The following is an 11,156-nucleotide window of genomic DNA, read 5'->3' on the forward strand; positions in this document are numbered from 1 at the left end:
CAGGGGATTTCTGGGGCGTTTCCTAAACTCCCAGTCTTAACTCTGAGCTTTTGTTTGAAGTGTGGAGAACAGGACTGAGGCCTCTGAGTACTACTATAGTTGTGGATACAAGAGAGGGGCTGGGCTCCCTCCGTCTGCAGGGGTTCAAAGAGGTCAGGATGATTGAACATAAATCTTTTTAGAACTCTTCCCAAACAGGATCCCAGGGATTGGGAACAAAGTACTACCTTCAGCCTTAGAGGCATCTATTTATTGACAGACCTTTCAATCCAAACTAGTTTTAAATTATGTAAATAGCTAATGCATTCTTATCCTTCATTATGCTAAATATGGTTCCTACTTTTGCCCCCACCCCTACTCCTCATAAAATGACTGGGGAACAGTGAACATTCCTGATTTCACTTTAAACATGTTGGAGGGAAGTCATATCTAAGCATCATTATCATTTTGGTTACAGCTTAAGTGCCCAACAGGAAACACTGTCAAGAACACTGACAATGTTAATCTTAGTGTGTGTGAGAATAGATGATGGCTACCTCTGTCCTGTCAGCAGGCTGGGTGTGTATAGGCTGTGCTGTAAAGAGCACTGTCTTGGGCTGGCTGCCTCCTCTCAGTGAGCTGGCTTGAAGAGAGCTTGACTCCTCTCTGTGTCTGCAGCACCTTGTGGTGCTTAGTACTGAAATGTTGGCTGGATGAATGAAAGGTACCGTTTTGGATCCCCAAATCCCATGTGGGCCCTCCAGTCCCTCCTTTTTCCTATCCTTCATCTCAGCTCATTGGTCCTTGGATCTCAGTGATCAGTGCAGTGTTTTTCCTCTCCTGTACTTTGTCTGTTTCTGCTGTGGTTTGATTGTATGGGTCTCCCGTACCCCCATATCCCTATGTTGGAATCTAAGTCTCAATGAGATAGTTTGATCTTATGCAATGTGTTCATGAAGGCAAAGCCAATAAACATAGCCAGGAGATAAAAGAGTGTAAACAGGTTTATTTCTTACAGCAATCAAGGAGAACACCAAAGATAGCTCTCATATCAATACCTCCCAGAACAAAGGAAGCGAGGAACTTTTCTGGGGGAAACTTACATCTGTTCACATAGTAAAAATTTGTCATCATATTTAGAGGCTGACTCATTCCTGAGCATGCTCACTGTGTGGTCATTTACCACACTACATCTTCAAAAGAGTGCCATACAAGAATGTCTCCTGGGTGGAGAATGTAGAATGATAGTGAGGAAAATGTACTGTAGGTCACCTAAAAGAGAGTGTCAGAGTGACTCAGTGGTTTTGACTGTTTCATTGTGGGTTATTTACATGACCTTATCTGAAACAAACAAAACTTTGAAGAATGCTAACAGTCATATAAAGGGGTAGTGGCTGACTCTTTTCCCCCAACATAGGTGATGATCTGTAAAATTACCTGCCTAGAGTTAGAGCTCACAATAGTGTTAAGAGGTAGAACCTTTAGTAGGTGATTAAGTCACACTGGCTCCATCCTTATGAATGGGATTAGTGCCTTGTGTAAGGGCTCAAAGGAACCAGTGAGGCCCTTTGCCCTTCCTGTTCTTCTGCCAAGAGAGCACCCAACAATCAGGTGGTGTTAGGAACAGGCCTCAGCAGACATTGAATATGCAGGTACCTTGATGTTGGACTGCCACACTGCCCGAACTGCAAAAAGTAACTTTCCATTATTTATACATTACTCATTCTGTAGCATTTTGTTATAGCAGCAGGAATAGACTAAAAAAAACACACCGTGACTTCAATGAATTAATTTTTCTCTGAGACTGGCTCTGTACACAACTTACATTTAAATCAGCAGAACTTTCAAGTTGATAATTACGAGTATTGTGGTTTCTTTTTAAAAGAGGGACTGAGATGGCAGCTCTTCATTGCTGTCTCACAGTGTAGGTGCTTTTCACTGTAAGCCACACACTGAGCTGAGGCTCTACCTATCCTTTAGCCGTTTGCCTCTATGTGAATTGTTAACTTGAATGAATGTACTATATATTTTCTTTGTACTGTTACACTATTTATCAGAAGAGCAATATGCATTTGTTCACTTTAACATTGTATTGGTTTCCTGTTGTAGCTATAAGCAGTTGCCTGCATTTTGTGGCTTAATATAAAACAAATGGTCGATAGTTCTGATGTCTGGGTGCATGTGGCTAAATTCTCTGCTCAGGTGTCAATGGGTATCATTTTTTATGTGTGTTTCTTTTTGCTGTGATTTGTTTTTTCTGCAGGCTCTGGGAAAGAATTTTAAGTTGTGTTAGGGAAGACTTAGCCCCATCCCTATGTTCAGTGGCTTTGGGAAGAATTGGAGGACTAAGTGTATGGTCATACTCGTACCCTGCCACTATAAGTCAGTCATAAGTTAAAGTCAGCAAAGGGAAAAGAAACATGGGTGGAGTCCCGAGGTCAAGCAAGGTCCTCTTCCAGCACTGTCACTTTTAAATGTCCTGGCCTGCTTTGGATCAACATGGTAATCCAGGTCACTTTCATGACCTCAGTCACACCTGCACAACACTTGTCTCTGTGGTTGACATATATTCTCAGTGTCCATACATTAGGACCTGGGCATCCGTGAGATGATTCTGCATTCTACACCGTATTTACACATCTCTGATATTTTTCCCCTGCATTTAGTTCCCTTCCTATCAACATTTTCTACTCAATTGGAAGATAATTTACTGTGTTGTGTGAAATAACCTCACGATGGTACCTCTGAGCTTGTGCCTGCACAGGGTTGGGAGGTGATGGTCATCCCTGTGACTGGCTGCTGGTTGCTGGCTCATGACCTCACTGCCCTAAACTCACTCCAGGAGTAAGACACGTATTAAATTTCTCTGTGGAAGGCTGATATTTACTGTTACACACACAAAGGCAAAATTGAATACTTAGTCCCCAGTATTAGAAATATGTTAAATACTCCATGATTCTGATCCTATCTATGATGTATGCTAACGTTGTCTAGTAACATAGGATTTTAAGTCACTTGCTCAATTGTCCAAACACCTTGCCATGTGCATTCCTTTGGGATATTGATTAATACAGGAAGTACAATACATGCATTTCTAAATGTTCAAAAATTCCAAAACTGAAGCACACTGGCCACAAAGTCTTCATCTAAGGGGTGTGGGTTAGTAAGACCAATTACTAAAGGTTATTTATTAAAATGGACTTATTTTTAATGACTATTCTTTACTTCTGGTGTGCTTCATGTTAATGTATTTTCGTGGTTGAACTGGATTTGTATAAGAAAAGAAGCAAATAAATATTCAAATATGCATCCATTTAAAGGAAGAGGAAATTTTGATTTATATGTGATATGTCTTAAATCAGAGAAAGGCATCACTTCTTACAAAGGACATAGTATTCTCTTTGGACATACTTGATGTGCAGAGAAAATGTCTGCTTGTGAAATATCCTTGAAGAGGAATCACTGTTTAATTAAGATTAGGTGAATGTTCATGTTGAAGAACACATTTCCTATCAGATGTGACAGTGATTTTTTTATTGGCCACTTACAAAACCACTTGGTTTCTTAAGGCATGGTGTTGAGCATCCATAAGGAGTTAGAAGGTGGGTTGGGAGTTTAGCCCAGTAGTCAGCAAATAGCCCAGTGTTCTCCTGAGGTGACTGCACAGGCATACCTCATTTTAGTGAGTTGAATTTACTCTCCTTTGCAAAATTTGCAACTTTTATAAATTTAAGATTATGGCAATCCTTAATTTTTCATCTCTCTTGTCACAATTCATTCATTCTTGTAATATTTCAAACTTTTTCATTATGATTCTACTCTTCACTGTGATGTGAGGTCTATGCTATTTATTTTGTTGAGTCACAAACTATGTTCATGTAGACAGTGAACTTAACCCACTTTTGAGATATAATTGGACCAAGTAATAACCTTCCTTTGCATTTGAGTGTTCAAGAATAAAGAGAATCAAGAGTCTCTCATTTTTACATCAAAATCTAGAAATGATTAAGCTTGGACAGGAAGGCCAATCAATACCCAAGAGAGATGGAAGTTGTAATGAGTGGTTGTTAGCCAAGTTGTGAATGCAAAGCAAAAGTTCTTGAAAAAAATATGAAGTGCTACTTCAGTGACCACAAAAGTGAAAACATGAAACATCTGTATTGCTGACATGGAAAAGTATTAGTGATCTGGATAGAGGATCTTTTCTGCCACAGTATTTCCATAAACTATAGCCTAAGCCAGATGAAGCTCTTAACTCCTCAGTTCTGTGAAGACTGTGTAAGGTGATGAAGCCGCAGGAGAGAGATTTGAAGGTTAGTGAATGGGGTTTGAGGAAAGAAGCTGGCTTTGTAACATAAAAGTTCCAGGTAAAAGATCAACTGCTGATGTAGAAGTTGTATCAAGTTATCCAGAAGTTTATTTAATATAACTCATGAAAGTTACTACACAATAGATTTTTAGTGTAGGTAAACAACCTTATACTGAGAGGTAAATGCCTAGATTCAAAGCTGAAAGGACAGGGACACTCTCTTGTTAGGGTCCAGTACAGCCATGAGTTTTGAATTAAAAATCAATTTTCATTTACTGTCCCAAAAATCTCTATAAAAGAAAAGGCCTAGATTACTAAGGGCCCTGCTCCTCAATAGCATCATTTGGGATCTTAATAGCAATATTGAATCTCAACCCACATCCTAGTGTACTGAATGAATAAGAACCTGCATTTTAAGATTCTTGGGGCATTCAAGTACCAGTAAGATTGTGAGGAACGTGGACTGAGATGATCCAGTTCCATCCATGGGAGGGGTTGCTCAGCCCCATATGTATCACAGAAGCCTGTGCCACCTGCTCAAAACATGGTATTTGCATGCATGTGTTACCCCAGAGGATGACCTTCTCTGCCCTGGGACCTTAAAACTCTTGTTCTGAGGGCCTTGCATGAGTCACTGACCTAGTGGAACAAATCCACTGCTTGCTAATTGCTTATGCAGTACAATTCTAATTTATTAATTGATCACAACCAAGTGGCTTAGAGTTAGTCCTGTCTTCTATAACTATAACATTTCCTGTAGATGTGCATCCTACATTAACTAGGGCTTTGGGTTTTTTTGTTAAAACATCATTAGAAACATAATTTTGATATCAGGACCAGAGTTGTGATTCAGAATGCATTGGCAACTTGCAATTTACATTGGTATTTTTCTTCTATGCAGGCTCTCTGTATAAAAGCCATTCTTCAATGAAAAGGCTACTCATGTATATTTGAGAATATGTTCTACTGTAAATAATTCTAATTAATAGATTTCTTTTACCCTGAGATCATATATGACACAGATCCTTATTGAATGAAATAGAAATATCCAACTATTTAAAAATTATTTTTTGAATATTTTTGAATTATTAAGCAAGAAAACAAGTAGAAAGTGTAGATTGACTAATGAGTAATATTGTATTGAGGATGTGTCAATCCCACGATACTCTATCAGACCTCAAAGGACTCTTAAAAGACAGGAGAGTGAAATATTGGAAGCACAAGGAGCAGAATGGAGCTTTATTTATATCTGCCATGTTTTATTTATAAGAGAAAGAACTGATGTACGTTGTTAAGTCTACATCATAGGTTCTTGTATTGGGGGTCTGTCTGAAAAAAAGATAAAAGGATATTGCTTTTAGATTTAAAGTTTCAATGCAGAGATTTGCAGGTTTTGTAAGATTTATTCCTCAGAATTTCATATTTTGATGCTATTTTGAATGGGTTTTGTTCTTTATTTCTATTTATATGACTAGTGCTATAAAATTTTTGGAATATTGATCTGGGATCTTGTAAAGTTGGCAAACTCAATTATTGCTTCTAGAAGTTTTGATTTTTAAAAATGTTTTGGCAGTAACTGGAGTTTTAACTCGGGGTGTCATGCTTGCTAGGCAGGTGCCCACTGCTTGAGCCATGCAACAAACTTGGGATATTTTTTAAAGATTCACTTGGGCTGGTGGTGTGGCTTTAGTGGTAGAGAACCTGCCTAGCAAGAATGAAGCCCTGAGTTGATTACCTAATACCACCAGAAAAAGTCAGTTTAATTGACTATATAAATGATTTTGTCGTCTTTAAGTAAAGTTAGTTTTAAATTGTTTTTACCCTTTGGATCTTTCTTTGGGGGAAGGGGTTTCCTTGTCTTAATGAAGTAAGTATGACCTCTAGTAGCAAACTGAATAGAAGTGGTATGTACCTACAGTATTTCTTGTTCCTGTACTTTGATGGAAAGGGTTCAGTTTTCTGCAGTTTGGTAAAATGTTACTCGTAAGTTCTTACTAGATAATCTATGTCAGGTTAAGGGACTTCCCTTCTGTTCCTAGTTGGCTTAATGTTTTTAGAAGAAATTGATACTAGATTTTGTGATACATTTGTCTGCATCAATAATTATATGGATATAATCATGAAATCATGTATAGATATATGCATATTTATAAACATCTTTATATTATATATTTGTATATAGAAGGTATGTACATATGTAATGATATACACGTATATCTCTACTCTTTCTTCATTTTAAGCTGTTAATATGGAGAATTACATTGAATGATTTTGGAATGTAAATCCAACCTCGTATTTCTGGGTAAAACTTTGTAATGAAATATCATGCTTTTTACATATTGTTGAATTTATTTGCCAAATTTTATTTAGAATGTTTGCATCAAAAATTATGAAGGAATCTTTGTTGTGTTCATCTTCTATAAAGCCTTTTTCTGGTCTTGTCATGAGAATAACAGTGAGTTCATTAAATGAGTTGATAAGTTTTCTCTGCCCTTGAATTTTCTGCAAGAGTTTATGTAGAATTACATCATTTATTTCTTTAGCGATTAGTGGAATCCGATATTGTAGCCACGTGAGTTTGGATTTTATTGGTGAAAAGAATTTTAACTACAATTTCAATTTCTTCCATAGACATAGGGCTATTGAGCCAATGTATTTCTTCTTGAATGGGCTTTGGTTTTTGTATCTTTCAAGGATAGCAGTTGCTTATTTATTCCCATAAAGGTATTGCTAATCCATTCTGATTTTTTGTTTAATAGGTATAGAATATGAGATGACATCACCCATAATTCTTACAATTTCTCTCTCCTCTCAGACAGTCCTTATCATTCTTCCTAGAGAATGGTCAAGGTTATTATATTTCAAGAGTCAGATTTTGCAGAATTTCCTCCACTTCTTTGTTTTTATTTACTTGATTTCTCTTCTCATTTTTTTTGCTTGTTTGTTTGGTGGATTGAGGGATTGAACTGAGGGCCTCACATTTGCTAGTCAGGCACCCTAACACTTGAGCCATGTCACCTGACCTTGCACTTTGAATGTTACTATGATTTTTGAAAAGATCTTATCATGCCAGGTTCTGGTGGCTCACTCATGTAATCCTAACTACTCAGGAGGCAGAGATCTGGTAGATTGCAGTTTGAAGCCAGCCTGGGATAATACTTCACAAGAACCTATAGTGAGAAAAACTCATCACAAAATACAGCTGGTGGGGTTGTAACTCAAGGTAAAGGTCCTGAGAATATATGTTTTCAAAATATTCCTTAATATTCCTCAATATTCCCTTCATGTATTCATATACTGGGTATTCCTATCCTGCTTAGGAAATATTTCCCTACTGAAGGTCATAGGAAATTTCATCCTAAATGTTTTTCCAATGTGATTTGTACAGTTAGGATTTGAGTTCTGTGGGTACGACCAGAAGTTAGAGGGGCAAGGTTGTAGTTCCTAGGGCCACCACTAAAGCTTTTACATAAAAAGATGTTATCAAAACTACAGTTAAAATGGAACAATAAAAACTATTCATATAATCCAAATAAAAGAAAGGGGAAAATTGAAATGAAAAACAGAAACACAAGTGAAAAGTTACAATTTCTATTTGCTTTGGAGCTATGGATTGTGCTTCTAATGACCCTTTAGATAGATTTAGGGAAAACTGATACCTTCAGATATTCAATATGAATATTCAATATCTTCTTCCTGCTTGTTACTTTTTAAATTTTTTTATTATCATAAATTAATGATAGGGGTTTAACTGTGCTATTTCCAGGCAGTTTTACAAAGTACTTTGATCAAACCCACCCCTCTGTTACTCTTCCTTAATTCCCTCTTCTGCCTGTAATTGTGATTCTTGTACTCTGCATTTATGAGGTTTTTGTTTAATATCACTCAATAAAATTTTATAATACTCTCCATAAATGTCTTGCACTATCTTCTAAGAAGTTCTCTAAGGTACTTTTTACTTGTTTCCATTTGATCTTTCATTGTCTCAGTTGTATACTGTTTAGAAATAAACTCAGTTTTTGTATATTGAGCTGATAGCTAACCAAGTACTTTTGGATTTTCTGTTATCTAGATACATTTGTAGTTTCTTTTATTTCAGTCCTTATGGTCTAATTTTTTTTTATTTTCTCCTTTTTACTGATAGGATTTTCAATACAGTGTTTACGAGAAATTTCTAGTAAAGACTTTCTTTCTGGTTTTAAGAGAAATTCATCTAATATTTCCCTATTTAGTAATTGGGTGGAAGAATCAATCTTTAGTAGCTGAACTTTTCATGAATTTTCCAAACCTATGTTAAAGTAGACATTATTTAAATAAAAAGGATATAATATTACAATTAGGCAATCATATTAAAAACAAACTATCTGCCCATGCATGGTGGCCACTCCTGTCATCTCACCTATGCAATAAGCATGTGTAGAAGGATCATGGTCCAAGGCTGGCCCCCACAAAAACAAACAATAGCCACAAGACCTTCTTGTTCAAATGACTAAAGCAATAACAGAACGAAGACATGGCTCACATAGTACTCAAGTGGTAGAGCATCTGCCTAGCAAGTCCAATGTACTAACTTCAAACCACAGTGCTGCCAAATATAACAAAAATAAAACCAAGACAATAAATTCTCAATTCTGACCACTTGTTACTTATTTTAGGACATCATACTATGCCTTATGATCTTTAGGCAATTAAGAAGGGAATTATTGAAGGTTATAGATTATTCACAACTATTTCATCTCTTCTTTGCTCTGAACAGGTTTTGGAAGGGTGCCAAGTCGAGTGAGCTGATCATGAATAAGTAAAACTAATACATAAATAACTAAAATACACGATCCAATGCCAGGGCTACTGGGGGGACCACATGACATTGATGTGACCTGAAGATGCCACAGCTAATGATGGGGCAATGACCACTGTCTGAGGATTGCAGTGGAAACAGGGAAGAAGACCACTGTTGCAGGTAAGATTCCCACCCATCCTGTCAGCGAAGGAAGCTAGGGGCTGACTTTTGGGAGATGTATTAATCCATTCATACCACTCATGTGTCATTGAGTAAAATGCTTTTTCTATTGAATACGTAATATTTCAATGGGTTAAGTAAGTTAATACCCATGGGAGCTTGTTTGGCAGTTCTGGCAGGGGAGCACAGCTACTTGCATACCCTTGACCTAAATGGTCCTCCTTTATCCGGGATGGGTGTCTTCTTTGCCCAAGGGCACAGCTTTCAGAGGGAAACATGGTCTACATGACCTCAGATTTAGTGATTTTTAAAGCCAACTGAAAGGAAATAACTGAGGGGTAGTGGAGGGGGCCTGAATCAGAGAGGTGAAAAGTACAAAGGGATGGTTAGTGTAAATGAGACTGAACCAGCTGTGTTTGCTGTCTTATAATAATCAAAGTTATAATTCTGTCCTCCTATGGGATCCTAGAGACTGAGGTCTTACTCTCATGATGGTTACCTTCCTGGAAATGGCTCTTAGGTCCTTGAGAGAGGCTTATGCTGCAACAGACATGTATTTCCAATTGTAAGCCTTTCTTTTAGTGAATAATGAGCAGATGGTTTGGCCCATCCATCAGGAGCTCGTTTTTAAAATGTACATTCATTTCCTCCATATTACTGGAATTTCATGGAATCTCAGATTGATCGATATAAATTTATATGCTTTTGTATAACTAATTTTGGAAATCCACTACAGGCTGTGTCTACATTTCATAAGGAATTGTTTTGTTGTCATTGCTGAGAATTTTGATCTGACTCTTGTGTTCTGTATGGATGAGTCCAAGTAGAACACATAGACATAGTAAGGGTGATAATGAAGTTTATTAAAAGGGTAAGGGAATTACAGGTGTGGTCTCTAACAGGTGGAGTGGAGGAGCACTGAGCAGGAAAAAGCAGTGATTTTTGTTTTAAGGTGTTTTTTTCACCATCCTTAACTTGGAGTTGGGGAAAATCCTGTGCTGTTCCCGGTCTCCAGTGGCCTGTGGGCAAGGGTGGGGGCAATGTGGGCAGACTATACATATACTTATGCCAATTTTCAGGTACCCTAAGTTCAGGTGGAGGAAATTATTTCCACAGTTCCCTTTTTTCCTAGCTCTACAGCTAACAACAGATTTACAAGTGAACTGAGCCCCCTACATTCAATGAGAGGTTCAGAGTGAGAGAACATGTCTAATCTGAGATGCACTAAGTTAAGTTATATAGATTTGAAAGTCCCAATCTTTCCCTAATTCCTATCTGCCTTAACCTTCCTCCAAGGGACAATAGCCTGAAAAAAATTCTTTTGTGTAGGTTGCTGGGGGAGGTTGTCCCTCTTTGGTGTCTGCTTTGGACCTGACAAGGGGCTGCAGACCTTGCCTAACAGGGCTATTGCCCCCTCCTGCTGCCATCCCTTGGGACTCATTTAGTCATCATATAACTTCTGTTGTTAAGTCTTTGTCTAACCTAATCAATGTTGTTCATGGGAATCTCGTACACTTCCAGAGATTGATAGCCCTGTTGTGTACGATTTGGATCCTAAAGGCTTTCACCCTGGAAGAGAGAAATTTGCTTAACAAATTTAGAAGTCTTGACTGGAACAGGAGCACTGATAGGAACAAGGCACCAGAAGGGGCCTTGCCGGGTGCAGTAGCCAGGATGCCCAATACCAAGTCTTAATCCGAGTTTCCCAGCACTCCACTGGTTACAGTGAGATGGGAAGTTCTTTCAACTATTAGAAGATCTGTTTTTCTTTTATTTTGAAAAGTGATAACCATCAGATAGTTTTGGTTCATTTTTTCATCTGTTAATAAAATCTTTAGACAGGTTTTGGTAATATAAAAGGGGGGACAGGTAGCTTTTGTATTTTGGGAGCTGTTTTTGCAGTTACTT

General features: G+C 37.7%; 1 protein-coding gene across 4 annotated transcripts in view; it reads left to right on the plus strand.

Annotated features, from left to right (window-relative positions):
* Positions 1–9,244, plus strand: part of LOC109678496 (alpha-1A adrenergic receptor-like) — a 171,820-nt gene extending 162,576 nt beyond the window's left edge. For all 4 annotated transcript variants that reach the window (XR_012440537.1, XM_074052402.1, XM_074052403.1 and 1 more), the window contains one exon: positions 9,045–9,244. The gene's annotated coding sequence lies outside the window, so the exon portion shown is untranslated. The remainder of the gene's footprint in view (positions 1–9,044) is intronic.
* The last annotated feature ends 1,912 nt before the right edge of the window (positions 9,245–11,156 follow it).

This window comes from Castor canadensis, chromosome 13 (assembly GCF_047511655.1).
Source record: "Castor canadensis chromosome 13, mCasCan1.hap1v2, whole genome shotgun sequence".
Classification (NCBI taxonomy): domain Eukaryota; kingdom Metazoa; phylum Chordata; class Mammalia; order Rodentia; family Castoridae; genus Castor; species Castor canadensis.